At 42.3% G+C, this 13,247-nt stretch overlaps 1 long non-coding RNA gene across 1 annotated transcript in view; it reads left to right on the top strand.

The window, feature by feature from the left end:
* LOC121684087 overlaps positions 1-13,007 on the top strand; it is a 16,256-nt gene extending 3,249 nt beyond the window's left edge. The window contains exon 3 of the long non-coding RNA XR_006023024.1: positions 12,882-13,007. This is a non-coding gene — a long non-coding RNA (uncharacterized LOC121684087). The remainder of the gene's footprint in view (positions 1-12,881) is intronic.
* The last annotated feature ends 240 nt before the right edge of the window (positions 13,008-13,247 follow it).

Here is a 13,247-nt window from a genome sequence, read left to right as displayed (position 1 = left end):
GATGTTGCACGCACACTTCCCATCTGGCCTAGATCTTAGCCTGTCATGGCTCACGTATGCGTCCCTTTTGTGGATGCGATGTGAATTACAAAGGTGCTCTTTGTCTCTATGAGGACTATGAGTAAACCGACGCAGAGTGAGGCTCACCATGTTTCTGTGTGGGCTTCTGTTTCTAGCTGCACATCCAATAATCTGAAGAGAGCGTAAACTCCAGACAAGCCTCCTTTCGCATCGCCCACTCCAGGCCTCAGTTTGGGACTTAAGCTGTTGATAGGATTTGCTTCCCATGGTGTAGATTGTAAAAGGCACAGCTATTTGGTTCATATGCACACAGCACAGCCAGCCGTTGTGAAACGTTCCGCACCACACACACACACACACACACACACACACACACACACAGAAAGATTTACAGACATGAATCAAAAATGAAAATCCGACAGTGTTCATTTAACTGCTGGTGGAGCGGTTAAGGCTCTCTTCAGAGAGCAGCTTCAATAGCTCTCACTGGCTCTCACAGGCGCCCAAGTGCATTAACTCTGGTGTTTGACCGCAGATGGTCTCTATTTTAAAGTATTTCCCAAAAAACATCATAAGCCAACTGTGTGAGATGGGGATTGGGATATTACACAATGAAGATCAGGTCCATTTGCGGTGCTTTCAGCGAGGCGTTTGGACGCATGTCGCTGAGCGACCGTAAGGCTGAACCAGAGAAGGTCCTGACTGGTCAAGGATAGTGTGGAGTGGCGTGGATTGATTCCAAAGCGGCCTGTCTGAGTGCCTGCTCACTGAGGTTATGGATAATCAGGCGGAATTGACCGCACTCTAAAATTAAAGCTTCGTGATGACTCGAGCCAGTTGAAAGAATCTATATTTTTTATTCATGAGCAGTTTTGTGTTTTGGATGGCTCATTGAACCCATTGATAGCCCACCAGAGGTAATACAATCAATATATTTCCAGTATATGGCAGTGGATTTGAGGATTTGATGTATTAATACAATAATGAAATCAGTGGAGAACTGTAGCATGTTACTTACAGTAATTTGGACTAACCATGCATAATGTACCGTATTTAAATTACCAAGCCAAATGTCAACTGTAGTGAATTGTTTTACTGGTTAAATATTGAATGATTTATAAGTTAGTCAAGGGAAATTTGATATTTGTGTAGCCCAAACAGTAATGCAGTGTGCAAGTGGAATTAATTAGTGATAGGAAAAGAATCCACTGGCACCAAACACTGAATATTGATTAGGTCTAAGCTGGTGCAATTAAATTAAAGCAAATGGTTGACTGCCATTCACAACATGCCTATGTTGCCTATAAACTGTGATCAAGTTTAATTTACCTTTTAAATAAAATGTTGTCAGAGTGTCTCTGAAATGCAAATAGCTGTCTACTGTTCCTACCTAACTAGTCGAATAGTGATTGACTGCCTTTGTTTTCAGTCCTTCATTTTATAAACAAGATGTTGCTAGACTTTGTGACAGTTTTTCTGATTAAGATATACTGTAAGTAAACAACATAGACTTAGTGATCAATGTGCAACTCTTATGTCATTGAGTATAATCTTGTTGTGTTTACATTGGAATGGATATCCAATATAATCTCCCTATGTTCCGATGACAGATTGTCATGTCTTATAGCTTAGGGTAATACTTACAAATTGACTGTAGAATTGAAAAATCTTTACATGGGCCAGGAAATTATATAGACGCTCGCGTGGTATCATGAAGGACATGTGCATTGGTTACAATGTATATTGGTTATCCATAAAGTGTTTTTCCAGTGTAGTAGCTGGTGAAAGTATAGATATGATTATGATAAAAAAAAAAGCCCTGCATCATTCAGTCTCTAAACTGCATTGTCTATTCCTGGGAGTGTGGTTTAGGCTTGCGTGCTCACGATAGTGTGATAACAGCCTCCACAATTTGTCCATCACACTGATTACGAGGTGATTGTGCCCGTGTGGTCTAAAGAGATTGCGGATGCTAGTGAAAAAAGTGTGAACCTATTGCATATCTGTGCAGAGAAACGCAAGATGCAGCTCGCTTGATGAATAATTGATAAATGGCGGTTATTTCCCATCTTCCGTTCGGGCGTGAGTGGAGCTTGCTGCTGGGCTCCAACCACCCTCCCACTGTTCCTGTGTCCAGTCTCGGGAGCATGTGGCCGAGCACGCGGGAAACGGAGAGAGCTCGAGAGTCGGAGCTGCACCTGCACGCAAGCGAGCGAGCGAGCGCTGAGAACAGCAGCTGGCCCACGGGGGACGTTAAGGCGTACAGAAGGCTCACAGTAGAATGCACATACAAACACACAAAGCAAGGCTGGATGCTCCGTGGTGTGGTTTGGTGCGATGCGCATGGATGCATCCATGTGTGGCATTTACCTCTCACTCTCTCTCTCGTTCTTTTTCTCTCTCTCTCTTCCTCCCTCTTTCTCTCTTCCCTCTCCATCTCTCTCTCTTTCTCTCTATCTATCTCTCTTCCTCCCTCTTTCTCTCTTCCCTCTCCATCTCTCCATCTCTCTCTCTCTCTATCTCTCCCTCTTTCTCTCACTTTTTCTCCCATTTGGCTTGTTTGAAAACAAAAGACTCTGAGTAGCTCCACAGTATCAGTTGATGAAGTGCTCTCTGTCCATCATTCATACAGAGTAAGGACTACAGCTGTTTTCGCTGTTTTGCGTCTGCCTCTATTAGGGCTGGATCAATATCAGTGGAGACTGGTATCAGTAATCTTTGGCTTCTAATGTCTTGCTTGTTTAAAATAGATGGTAAAAAATGGACAGCCCAACCATCTGGGGCTCGTCTAGCTATTGATCATCGATACCTCACACTCATGTATGACTTTGAGGTATGAGACAGCTTGAAGAGTTTGACAGACTAAAAGAGCAGACAGCGTTGAAGATGGATTGTGTTTATCTTGTGTACTGTAAGTCTCATTAGATGAAAATTATATTTGTTGAAAATGCTCAGACCTCAAGTGTCTCGGCTCTTCCGATATGATCTTTACTCTGAACCATAGCACTCCTCATCTCCGACAACGCACTCACCTGAAAAGCTATTTTAATGTTCTCATTAACACAGCTGATTGGAAAGAGTGATGAGGAAAATCATTTTTTTTCTTTCTCTGTGTGTGTGTGTTTGTGTGTGTGTGTGTGTGTGTGTGTGTGTGTGTGTGTGTGTGTGTGTGTGTGTGTGTGTGAGAAAGAGAGAGAGAGAGAGAGAGAGAGAGAGAGGATCAGTGTCAGTGTGCACAACGTGGGAATGGGAATTTATCCCAACAGTAATTAACCTTTTGAAGAAACCTTGTGTAGGCAATGACTGCCTCCGTTCAATGTGGCCATGCAAATTTGTTATGCCATTTGTTATGACCAGGATACACGAAAATGTCAAGCGAGAAATTTGTTCTCTCTAATGCTGCAATCCTTGATTTAATTGACATGTACTTGGCACAAACAATATGCAACTTTTTCTGAGGCTGTCTTTTAAAACTAAGTACCAGGCTTAGTTTACCAGGCAGCTTATGTGGCAATAGGTTTCCGTTATGTATTTAATCTAGGGTAAGACTTATATTTAAAGTAATTTATTTTTTTACAAGCATACAAATTATACATCTATAAAGTCTTTCCTTTATTATAATTTAATTATAGCATTATTCCCATGTTTTCATAACAGCACATTATATGTGAAATATACTATCTGCATTTAGTTGAATGTGGAATCATTGTTGTTGTTGTTGTTTTATGAATATGTCACAATTAGTATCTTCAAATATCCATAGGTCAATATAGCGAATTATGAAGTGCATATGGCTTTTGGCAGCCAGTTAGCGTGCTAAGAGTGTGGGCTTGATGTGTCGAGCCTCATTTGCCTGGCAGTTATAATATCATTACGAGGCTAATCGCTAGCTCCATGCTGTGCACTCAGCAACATGGCCACTGAACTCTGTCCTAGTATCCTCAAACACATGGGAGGGCATAGGAAGACCCTCCATGCTCCCAGCAAGTTGTGCGAAGCTCAGTAGGCCTATACAGTATATTCTGTTTTATCCTACTGGAAGCTGATGAAATTTGAAATACCTTGAAAATGCTAGCGGTAATTTGGGAAATGCTAGAGGGAACAAGGGCCAGTTTTATAGTTGTTTTTTTATGAGTGTTATAATCGTGAGACATTTGTTGTTCACTATTCTAATTAGTGGAAACGATATAACCAGTTAACCTGGCTGATCTGACTTGAGTTCATTGCCCATGGTCTCTGTGGTGTAATGCTTTTATGTAGGTGGCCATGTGGCACATGCCATGTAAAAGCAATTAGTACCAGCCGTTGCCACCAAAGCCTGATTAGTCCAGAACACCAATTATCTGACTCTTTTATGCGCAGTTTTGGGCTGTTTGGAGCTTATCTGTGATCCATCGCTGGCTGTCCCCCACTCATACATAAGTACTCCCACACACACATAAACACACACAGAGATATTTTTCATAGATAGATAGATATATAGACAGATAGATGCATAGAGAGTGCTATCCTCTATGTCAGAGAGGAGGGCCATGGCATTATTGTGACAGACTACTGTTTTATGAGAGAGGCAAGGTAAGTCACACCAGATCATTGTTCAACCCCAGCCAGCACCAACGCACACACACACCCATGGAGCTTATCCGTGATCCATAGCCGTCTGTCCCACACTCATACATAAATACTCACACACTATTACACATGCACACACACATGCACACCCACACACACACACACACACACACACACACCTCTCCCACACATCTAATGTTCAGGCTTGGGTTTAATAGCACAGCCAGTACTGCCGATGAGAGGCTAGGTGTGGCACTGGCAGAATGAATTATAATGAGTCCACGTTGTAATGAGATTGCCTTGCGGCTCCGCCAGTGATCCTCTGTGTTTATCACTCTCTGTGCACTCATCACTCCATGGCCCGAGCCAACGCTCCGACGTTGGCACCGATCTCTTTCTCTCTCTCTTACACACACACACACACACACAGACCCATATATACACACATACACACACAGACACATACACACACACACACACACACACACAGACCCATATATACACACATACACACACAGACACATACACACATACACACACACACACACACACACACACACACACAGACCCATATATACACACATACACACACAGACACATACACACATACACACACAGACACACACACACACACACAGACCCATATATACACACATACACACACAGACACATACACACACACACACACACACACACACACACACACACAGACCCATATATACACACATACACACACAGACACATACACACATACACACACACACACACACACACACACAGACCCATATATACACACATACACACACACACACACACACACACACTAGGGATGTCCCGATCCAGCTTTTTGCACTTCCGATCCGATACCGATATTGTAGCTTTTAGCATCGGCCGATACCGATACCGGCCGATCCAAGCATGTATTAAAGATTAAAGATATTTATTTATTTTGTTGTTATACTCATGTTGAAAAGGGTTTTACTCTTAAGAACAACTAGCCAACTTAATTAGGTTAGTTTGAATAATCCACAGTGGTTGGTAATGAGAAGCTGACCTGTTTATTCTTAACAGGGTTAAATAAACACAAAATAATAAATAGTCAATTAACCACACAAACTGAATTGGCATCAGTGCTCTGCTCTTGAACAACAAGAGTGTAAACCAAGGCTTAAAAAGCCATCAGTGCAAACAATATTGTAAACTGTATAAAAAAAAGCAAAACACACAGAAAAGCTAAGTAGAAAATAAATAGTCAATTAACCACACAAACTGAATTGGCATCAGTGCTCTGCTCAAGAGTGTAAACCAAGGCTTAAAAAAGCCATCAGTGTAAACAATATTGTAAACAATATAAAATTATATATAAAAGCAACACACACAAAACCTGAGTAGAAAATAGTCAAATTACCACACACACACTGAATTGGCTATAACAACCCAAATAACTGTCACGCCTTCTACAGTATTGCTATCTCCTCCACACTTTACTGCTCCATCTCCATACTCCCTTCAATTTCTACTGTTTGCCCTGGCTGCAGTCTGAGCATGATGGGGAGATTCTTCTTCTATTCACAAAGGTGATCATTTCAACATGCTCAGGTGTCAGCCTGCTCCTGTGCTCATCAATGATAAGTGAGACTGCGCTAAAAGCCTCTCACTGTTGCGTTTTAAAAGCAAAACTGATGCCACAACTGGTCTGGGTTTGCTGAAGTAACCTAGGCTACAGGCTGCATTTATTACAGAAAATCAAGCAACATAGCACGTAGGCCTATCCACACTATTTAGAGACAGGAGCTTAAGTTTACCGCGACAGCTGTCACTAATTCACATCGTCGTAGGCTGCGCCGATGCACAGACTAAACTGTAAAAAAAGTTATGATCGCCTACTGGAAGCTTCTACCTTTTTGGATGTGTAGAGTTGTAGGCTTAGGTGCACTTAGTTGTTAGCGATTGACCAGGTTGCTTTTTGAAATGAAATGCGCTTGTTAGGCTAGCCGATAGGGAAATTAAAAGTGCTGTGCCTATACATTACACAAACAATCTTAAATCGCGGAGATAACATTTGTTAGACAGGCAAAGCTGTCAGCAGCAACATGCATAAATAGCCTTAATAGTAAGAGGGTCTCGCGGACACTCGCGGTCGCGGTTAACATTAGGCTATATTAATTCAACTATGACATGAAATGTTTGCTCGATAACTTCAAATTCTTAGTGGGACATGCACAGACAAGTGGGATGCTGGACAGATCGCTAGGTGTGCTGAAAAACGCGGACCGGATTTGGGGGAAAAGCTGAAAAAAAAGGAATAGATTACCTACATCGGTACGTTGGAAAACACGGACCGGAGTTTTGAAAACAAACTGGATCGGTAGTCCGGATCGGGATTTTCCCGTGCAGGCCGATCCCACATTTTTTGCTAATATCGGCGGCCGATCCGATCCAAATATCGGATCGGGATATCCCTAACACACACACACACACACACACACACACACACACACACAGACACATACACACACACACAGGCACACAGACACGCACACACACATACACACACGGACACACACACACACACACGCACACACACACACACACACACACACACACACACACACACACACACACACACACACAGACACATACACATACACACACACACACGCACACGCACACACACAGACCCATATATACACACACACACACACACACACATACACACACAGACACATACACACACACTCACACACACAGGCACACACACACACAGACCCATATATACACACATACACACACACTCACAGACACTCTTTCTCTCTCTCTCACACTCACACACACACACACACACACACACACACACAGACACACACACATACAATCCACACTCCATCTGTGAGTCAGGCCAACATTTAAATGGTGTGGGCTTGTTTCACACATTTTTTTTCTGTCTATCTTTCTTTCTTTCTTTCTTTTCTTCCTTTTCTTCAGGGATTGGCAGTGCTGCCACAAAACCCAGAGCAGTAGATAGATGTCAGCTTGACACAGGGCACAGTGAAACCCTGAGTACTTGGCACATTTAAAAATGTCTTTTGTTTGTCTGCCATTTTGTCTTCCTTGTAGTGAGTAAAATGTGACCTTTATGAAAATGCAAGTCATTACTCAAATCTGTACTTTGCATTGTGATATGATAGTCAGCCGGTGATTAAACCTCCTGGCATACTTTTCATCATTCTTAATGAATGACTTACATAGCTCTACAAAGCAATACACAAATCAACATTGTTCTTTAATCTCAGTCCTGTCATTCTATGATTTATATAACTTTTCCTTTTGTATGCACTTAATACATATAGCTTTTATAACTTTAATGACTTAAAATCTTGTATCTAATAGCGCATATATCTTTTATTATTTGAATAACTTTATGGGCCCTATTATCATAGTCAAATATTTAAATTTAGTAAGATGTCCAGTTTACATTGGGAGTGTTTTCGTTCAAACATTGGGCGGATGGCGGAACAAGGCGTACCTAGATTTCTTAATCTGTCATGGGTGTCTTGGGGCGTAACATCATTTAAACCAATGAGAATGACATCTGTCATTCCCTTTAACAGTGAGCAGTGCAACTTTAAACAGTGCATCGGTATTTTCATAGTCAGCGGCACATTTGAAGGAATCTGCTTGCATGTGAGACCTATAGAACAGTTGTTCCAGTAAACCATGCTTTAGTAAAACCTAGCAGAGTATAGCTTACACATATTTGCACTTGTCTATTATTTGAACTCATTGGCAAAGTGAAACTAACTTCATTGTGGTGTCAGTCAACGACAAAACAGTTATACACAGTTAATTACTTTCACTATTGACTGACAATGGGTTACCATCGAAAACCTAGCCTGAAAAATTAACACTTACAGTACCCCAATAATGTTTGAATGACTGAATAAAAGTTTATCCTGCAGAGGAGTTGACAGTGCGTCTTCAGCTGTGCTTCATATTTGCCTCTCAGTCATTACTAATTTGCAAATGATGGTGAATAACTACTCATTGTGAGATGTATTTCATAATATTTTTATTCTAATTATGTTTCCCATTGTAATCGTGTAATTTGTAATGTTTTGCATGGATGTGCGCTCGTGAATGAGAGAAGCATGGTGCATTGTGCACCCGCCAATATAACTGTTGAGGATGTGCTCTTAAAAGAACATAAACAACTCGCCATAGACTTCTGACCAGGTTTAGGTAGTGTGCGATAGTGATTTTTTTAGACAACGCGCCAGACCCCTCCTTGGGTCGTTAATTGCAACACCCCTTGGCACGTTGCTCAAAAAAAGAGACGCGCAAGATAAGAATGAACATTGCGCTGGGATAATAATCCGCGACCAGGTTTCTGACCAGGTTTGAGGGCAGCCGTGGCCTACTGGTTAGCACTTCGGACCTGTAACCGGAGGGTTGCCGGTTCGAACCCCGACCACCCCTGGCCAGGCGCCAGGTCGGAAAATAGGGCCCGATAGCTTTTGCTCATCCAGTGATACGTATACAAGTGTTGACTTGACTGATCGGAAAATAGGGCCCTATAGCTTTTGCTCATCCAGTGATACGTATACAAGTGTTGACTTGACTGGTTGTCATATACTGTAGGTAATGAGTGTGTGGAAGTTATAGGACTGGCTCAGCCCATGCTAAGTGGTGTGCTTTATGCAGAGAGGGGATTGCAGCAAGCTTTGATGATCCAGACTGCAGACCATTTTTCAGAGTGCTCCTGCTGTGCTACTTGTGTGTGTGTGTGTGTGTGTGTGTGTGTGTGTGTGTGTGTGTGTGTGTGTGTGTGTGTGTGTGTGAGAGAGAGAGAGATATGATGTGTTTGTGTGTGTGTTTGTGTGTGGGTGGGTGTGTGTGTGAGAGAGAGATATATATTATGTGTTTGTGTGTGTGTGTGTGTGTGTGTTTAGTATGAGCCAGCCATGGCTCCACATCACACACACACACACACACACACACACACCTCGGCTCCCCTCTGAGGCTTTGCCAGGCCATGCATTTGTCCCAGCAGGAGCCCGGAGCATAACAAATGAATCCCCCCCTCTCGGCTCCGCTCCACATGTCTACTCTGCAGGGCCTGGCCTGGGGAAGGGAACGCACAGCCTGGAAGGTGTGTCTCCAGCCCCTAATATGCTTTTTCTTGCTTTGTGTCGCATCAGCAGGATGAAGGGATCATTCGTAAAGCTTGCCACAAATAGCAGAGCAAGCATCGCCGCTGTTCTCCGGGGGCTTTGAAATAGGTGGATGGCCAATTATCAGCTGTAATATCCACAGTCATCGCCACTGGTTGCCTCTTTGTCCCTTCTTCATCTGGCTGCAGAGACAAGCCATTGCTGCTCTTTGGCTTGTAATCTGTCAAAACAGATGCATTACATATTAGTAATGTGTGTGTGTGTGTGTGTGTGTGTGTGTGAGAGAGAGAGGGAGAGAGTGTATGAGTGAGTGAGGTATGAGTCTATATTGAGTTGTTCCTTTCCCTATAAGCCACAAAGCTACACACACAAAGTTTTGTGTGTGTGTGTGTGTGTGTGTGTGTGTGTGTGTGTTTAGCTTTTTCTATGTTATTTTCCTATAAAAGACATGCATTTAGGATGCCACACATACAATAAACGCTGTAAGATTTGTTAGAGACGTCCACCATCATCTCAGATGTGTGCCGTTTCCTCTGGTGCGGTAATGAACCAGGAGCCAAATCACATGCTGAGGCCCTGCTGCTACCTCATACATCTGCTCAATCTTGGGCTAACATCTGCTCTGCGTTCACAGGGGGACGCGCATTATGGCAACTAACTAACTAACTAAGTAAGCAAAGAAGCCTGGCTAAACAAAGTGTGTTAATACAGTATATGCAGGCAAACATAAAGAGCACACATACTTGCATACGTACTGTACACGCATCCATACTTGCATATACACATAAATACATGCTGTACTGTAAACATGAATACATACATACATACACACACACACACACACACACACACACACATACATACATACATACATACATACATACATACATACATACATACACACACACATATATATTATGTACACACTTGAATTTCCCCTTGGGGATCTATCTATCTACAGTATCTACCTATACACACATACACACATACATACAGTACATACTGTACACATACATACATACATACATACATACACATACATACATACATACATACATACATACATACATACATACATGCACACATATAAACATACATACACACATACATACACACATACATACATACATACATACATACATACATACATGGGTCAATGACGTGACATGCAGATTTCTGTGTCCGAGTCCATTGCTTTGCTTTTGCTTTTGAGTTTATTAGAGAAGACTAAAAGAATACTTACCAACTGTCCCCCCACCAGCTCCTCTCAAAAGAAAGTCTGTATAAGGCATTACAATCCGGCAATAAAATGTCATGCTCTGTGTGAGACCTCAGTCTTCTGTGAGATTAACAGTCTTCTGTAATACACTCTGGGTTCGTTAACTACGTTTTTGGTGCTTCATTTTATGTGTAGGGACCTTGAGCAAGCTACTGACGAGGTTTGATGTTGTTTTGAACAATATTACTGGTTAAAAAAATGCTATTTGGGAAGTGTTTTGCTCATGGCCCTTAGCTAATCCACTGTTTGCGATTTGGGGCTATAGCGTATACCGGAGAAAGCTCTGTAAGTGGTTGATCAATGAAAAAAACTGTCTCCACAGCCTATTTGATGTGTTTTAATGCAGACAAACACCCTTGGGTCAATTTTGACACATGAATTTTGACCTTTAACATGAGCCCAGCTGTTCTCCTCTCTCCTCTGAGCTGACACTGATAACACCCCTCCTGCAGTGTACTCCACCTCACTTCTCCGAGCAGACTCTCAGATAGCCCCACAGGAGTCCTGAGTGCAGGTATTGGACAGTCCAGATTAACTATTGGCGTGTAGTCCGGCCCATGTGTCACTGTCCCATTGAGCATGTGTCCAGGAGAGGAAGAACGCACCTGGTCACCTCCACAGCAGATCAATGGCTCCACTGTGGTTCCGTCTAATCCTGTTCACTTTCAAAGTCACTCGAGCCTACCCCCAGCCTTGGCACTGCTGAAAGGCGACCCGTCCAAATAATTACTGTCCGCATCAACAGTGACCACGGCTATAATGCAACTAGTGCCGTGATGGGTCAGACTCCGAGGCTCAGTCTGGTCATTATGGGCTGCATATGTCACAGCTGCCGTGCTTGGCATAGAGATGGTAAAGGAACTGTAAGAACTCTCCCTCTCTCCTCTCTTTCTCTCTCTCCTTTTCTCTCTCACTCTCCCTCAGAGGCCCTATCTGAAGAGGGTCTCTTTGGATTGGGTTTCTCTGTGCTCTGTGCTCCTTTTCTCTCTCACTCTCCCTCAGAGGCCCTATCTGAAGAGGGTCTCTTTGGATTGGGTTTCTCTGTGCTTCAGTTGTTGCTTTGTGTCCATCTCTGTGCCTAGATCTTGGCAGACAGACAGGCCCAGTCACCCAGCCAATTAGTCCCCTCTCCTTCCCCACACACACACACTCACACTCACACACACACACACATTTAGGAGTGAGAGTGGGTGTTAGAGTGTCCCTATTTCGTTTATTTTGGTAAATGCCAGGCTTTGGGCCTGCAGCGGACAGCTGGAGGTGGGAAGAGAGAGATTTGGCAGAATGTGTTCACCACATTCAGACAAAAATAAAACCACATATATACATATAAAACATACATGTATATGTGTATATTCCATATATGCGTATATTCCTACATTATCTGGTCTTGGGCAGTGTAGCACATGTTCCATACTGTTTTACTTGTTAATCCATCATCGGTGTTGCCGAGAAAAATTACATCTATTTTGGCTAGACCATCAATTCCAAATCCGCCTCATGTTATTAAATCAATGTGATTATTGCATTGAGAGAAATCTTGAAGAACACTCACACATTACGCTGTTAGATCACATATGAACTTGAATTTTCCCTTGGGGATCAATAAAGTATCTATCTATCTATCTATCTATCTATCTATCTATCTATCTATCCATATGAACTGCATTTAGATCACATATTAACTGCATTTAGATCACAAATGAACTGTTGCTTCTGCATTTGATCACATTTCATCAGTGTCCTCAGTGTGATATTGCTTTTTGCTATTAACACTTCTCTCTCTCACCCTCCCTCCCTCTCTCTTTCTCTCTCTCCCTCCCTCTCTCTCTCTCCAGGTTTGCATCGTGCCTCATCCGCCCCACCTCTGCGGCTCTGAGGGATCTGAAAAAAAAAAGCAAAGAAAAAACCTCTGTCTCGCTCTTCAGACCCCTCTCAGTTTCAGCCAACAAACCTGGAATATACAAACTAAAACAGCAAACTGCAAGAGTTCAACTTTTGAGCACAAGCTTATTCAGTAAACCCATTTTGTTTTATTTTCTTTCTTCTTTTTTTTTGGTTCAGTCACTTTTCATTTGGCTTTTTTTTTCTTTTGTATCTGTACATAACTCAATTCCAAAATCTTATAGTTTTGTACATGTAATTTTTATGGTGTGTGAAGTTTTATATAAAATAAAAAAAATCTCTCTATATATGCATAACGA

Source organism: Alosa sapidissima, chromosome 15 (assembly GCF_018492685.1).
Source record: "Alosa sapidissima isolate fAloSap1 chromosome 15, fAloSap1.pri, whole genome shotgun sequence".
In the NCBI taxonomy this organism is placed as follows: domain Eukaryota; kingdom Metazoa; phylum Chordata; class Actinopteri; order Clupeiformes; family Clupeidae; genus Alosa; species Alosa sapidissima.
The sequence above is the reverse complement of the archived record's forward strand: the minus strand, read 5'-3'. Positions and strand labels throughout refer to the sequence as shown.